Source organism: Otolemur garnettii, unplaced genomic scaffold (assembly GCF_000181295.1).
Source record: "Otolemur garnettii isolate 467f Iridium unplaced genomic scaffold, OtoGar3 scaffold00106, whole genome shotgun sequence".
In the NCBI taxonomy this organism is placed as follows: Eukaryota; Metazoa; Chordata; class Mammalia; order Primates; family Galagidae; genus Otolemur; species Otolemur garnettii.
The window spans coordinates 3,311,851-3,315,799 of record NW_003852501.1 but is presented as its reverse complement, the minus strand read 5'-3'; the positions used below and the strand labels follow the sequence as shown (position 1 = coordinate 3,315,799).

The following is a 3,949-nucleotide window of genomic DNA, read 5'->3' as shown; positions in this document are numbered from 1 at the left end:
TTTTTTAAATGGACACCCTGTATTTCATCATTTAAATATCCACCTTTTATATGTTTGGCATTTGAATTTTTCTTAATTTTTCACTATTGTAAACAATGCTATAATAATTATTGTAACTGCAGAATTTCTATTAGGTATTTTACACATGAATTTTAAAGTCCATTAAATCCCTTTTTAAATAGTTTTCATTCCACAAAAGTTTTTTTTTTTTTTTTAGAGTTACATTTACATTTTTGAAGACAGAGTAAGGGCAAGATATTTATTAGCAGTCTTGTGGCTTGGGGTAAGGTGTAGAAAGCGTGCTTAGCTTAAGAGTACACAGGTGAATGCAAGTGGAGCTCAATTACAGAATATTGGCTGGAGAATACTGTACAAAACATCTGGGTAGCATATAGGATAATACTCAAAAATGAAATTGAAGTCTAAGATCTTTGATGAATTAATTATCAGAGCTCAGAGAAGAGAAAATAGGAGGGAGGTCTAAGTGGATTCCCTGGAAGAGTTAAGGCTTAAGAAACTAAGAAAAAAGAAAGAGTCAAGGCAGGGACTGGCGACGCTAAAACACAGCAAAGATGTAAAAATTTTATAGGAGTTTATTAATTAGAGGCAATTTAGTTGACTTTTTGGCTGTAGTTGTGATTGTTTGGCAGGCCCAGGCTGGATTTCAACCTGCCAGCTCTAGGTGTATGTGGCTGGCGCCTTAGCTGTTCGAGCTACAGGCACCTCCAACTTTTAAAACTCTATAAACCCTCACTACCACTTGCCACAGACTGGGTGGTAGGAAGCACAAAGTGACAAGGAGAGTCAGAAGTAGATTAAGGATTTGGCTTTCAGTCTATTATTTCTACTCCAAATCTTTGCATAATCCCTGCTCATGTCCTTGTACCAAATCGATAGCCCTCAAATGGTTAAGATGGCAGAGCCAGTGAAGTACAAAAAGCGTGATACATTGGTTGGTACACAATACTGTTCTGTCTGTACATCATGAACAATAAACAAGGAGGGTTGATTAAAGTATATCTGATTAATGATACATGAGGTGCTATTCTTCATTACTTGTGAATCACAGTCTCAACAGCCATTTTTTTTTTTTTGAGACAGAGTCTTACTATGTTGCCCTCTGTAGAGTGACTTCACGTCACAGCTCACAGCAACCTTAAACCCGTGGGCTTAAGCTATTCTCTTGTCTCACCCTGCCAAGTAGCCAGCCATTTGTTCTTTCCTGCCCTTACTTTTAGCAGCTAGCAGCTACTGGGCAACTCGGTGGTTCCTTCTCGTCTGTTAACTTTGCTCACCAAAACTGGTATGAGATTCCTAAGAAATTGTGGCTTGAGGGCAGCGCCTGTGGCTCAAAGGAGTAGGGCGCCCGCCCCATATGCCGGAGGTGGCGGGTTCAAACCCAGCCCCGGCTAAAACCTGCAAAAAAATTAAAAAACGGTGGCTTGAGTGACAGTTGCCAACTTTTAATAAAAGTACAGACCAGAGGGCAAATACTGGAGTTGAGGGCCGGTAAAAAAAAACTCGCAAATAGGTCCGCAAGGCCCCGGGGGGCTCCTGCAGGCCAAAGCAGAGGCCGAGGGCAGGTGGCGGCCGCGGCCTGGAGGCAGGAAGCGGGCCCAAGCCGGACCGGGTGGGGCGGGGCGGGGCAGCCGCCGAGCTACAAGGGCCGCGGGCGCCCCGCCCGGGCTGGTATGCGGCCGAGAGTGACGCGGGAGGCGGGGTCACGTGACGCCCGTGGAATGCCAACAATGTAGCGAATGTCCCACTTGGGTCTGCGCGTTGGAACCGCGGCGTGAGCGCCCCGGGAAGATGGACCAGTCGCTCTCCATGCCACCGCCCGGGGCTTCCCCGTCCCTGCGGGGCCAGCAGCAGCTCCAGCCACCAGCGCCCGGTCTCCCGGCGCGCGAGGCCCCGGAGCCGCGAGGCAGGATGCCCCCGAGGGTGTAGACGGCGCCCCAGGAGGTGAGGGGGGCCGGGGCTGGGGGCGGCGGCGGGCAAGCGAGCGAAAGTTTGTGGGGGCCAGCCAAGCCCCAGGGCCCGGGCGCCCACCCTCGGGTCGCTGCGGGCCGAGGCACCGGGAAGGGTGCCCGGTGGGGCGGGCCGGCGAGGGGCGGGGAGCAGGGCGGCCGAGGAAGTGTGTCCGGACGGCAGCCCTGCGCCCTACCCCCACGGCCTCCGCCCGGCCGGGCCCGGGAGCCGCCCCCGCCTGGCGCGTCGTCGCGGGAAGCGCGGAGCCGGCCGGGGAAGCCGGAGAAGTTGGCAGGGCCGGCGGGGGACGTCGGGAGGGGGTCGGCGGGGCTGCGTCGCTTTGTTGTGCGGCGGCCGCGGGCCGGGGCGGCGTCCAAGACGCGCTGGGCGCCTGAGAGACCGTCCGCGCCTACGCTTCCACTTTACCGCGGAGGCTCGACTTTTAACCGAATGCTGGGCCAGGCTCCCCTGACAGTCCCGGGACCCAGCGTCCGGCCGTGCCGCTGGTCCACGGAGCCAGGGCCACTTTCCCGGACGGGCCGCGCCATCGTCCCACGGGCCAATCACTCCTACAGAGCCCGCCCCGTCCGCCCCAACAGGCCGTCCCGTCGTCCCACACGCCAACCAGCCGGACAGTCGTCCCCCACCCGCCGGGCCAATCAGCCCCGGGAGGCCGGCCGCCGCTCCCTGGCCGCGCCGTTTCCCCTCCTTGACTGCGGCGCTCGCTCCCCTAGAGGCCGCGCCGGCTGTCCACGGGCGCGCCTCCTCGCCGTCCAGGCCTTGGGAGGCGCTCCCGGCGGCGCCCTCGCCCACTTCTGCGAGTTTGTCCTGAGGAGTTGGCGGGACGCGGCCCGAGCTGCTGGGGCGCGTTCGTGGCGGTGAGAGCGGCAGCAGTTGCATAACCCACTTGAGCTGCGCCCCGGCTTAGCTGACTTTCGTAGGGCTCGTCCTTCTCCCCTGGTGCAACCTCACCTGTGGTCAGTCCTCTGCGGACTCTGGAGATGAGGATTCTGACATAATTCACGTCGTGCCATTCACTTTTCCTCCCAACAACCCCAGAACTTCACTTCCTCGCGCAGGGGTGTCGGCCTGTAGCGAAACTTCGGTGTGTGGATCCCAAGTCTCCAGTGCCACGGGGACCGGGCCGGGGGTCGGGGACAGAGACCCTGAAGGAGGCAAAACGCTCCGGATCTGGGCAGCTGACAGCGTGTCCTGAGGCCTCTGGATGAGAAAGACACTTGCAGGCAACACCGTGGAAGAATTTAATTTGTAGATTTTGTTGATTTGTTGATAGAAATTTTGAACAAGTATGTCTACGTTTTCCACATTTCTCTAGTATATAAATAAGAATGTTCTTTAATAATAGTCAAGGCTTTAAAAAATTATTTAATCTTAACTATTAAGCCATAGACTATACATTTGGAAGGTAAAGTATTCACATTAATAGCGGAGCAGCTCTTTTTACGGGGTATTTAGTAAAGAATATGTACATTTTTAAGGGAAAGTTTGCCCACATTTTAGCAAGAAACTTAAATATACTGAAATGTAAATGGAAAGTCACAAAATGTGTGTGTTCTTATATGCGTGTGTTCTGCTTAAGATTTTAGCTTAGTATATGAGGGGGTCATCCCTTAGGTCTTAAGGAACGTAATGTGACTCATTACTAGGATTTTTGTGCTAAATACATCTTATTCCATATTTTTAGTAAACTACTTTGTATGTTTTAAGAGTTTTTTTTTTTTAATCAATTTGTAATAAGATGGCAACAGAAGAGTCTTTCCAAATAAGAATGCAGAGACTGGCTCAGCGCCTGTAGCTCAGCGGCAGGCCACATACACTGGGGCTGACAGGTTTGAACCTGGCCCAGGCCTGCCAAACAACGACAACTACAACAAAAAAATAGCTGGGCGTTGTGGCTGGGGCCTGTAGTCCCAGCTACTTGGAAGGCTGAGGCAAGAGAAATCACTTAAGCCCAAGAGTT

The 3,949-nt window shown here is 53.0% G+C and overlaps 1 protein-coding gene across 1 annotated transcript in view; it reads left to right on the top strand.

The window, feature by feature from the left end:
* Positions 1-1,688: 1,688 nt before the first annotated feature.
* The window catches only part of LATS2 (large tumor suppressor kinase 2), a 90,957-nt gene continuing 88,696 nt past the window's right edge, over positions 1,689-3,949 (top strand). Inside the window, exon 1 of the mRNA XM_003796701.3 lies at positions 1,689-1,962. The gene's annotated coding sequence lies outside the window, so the exon portion shown is untranslated. The remainder of the gene's footprint in view (positions 1,963-3,949) is intronic.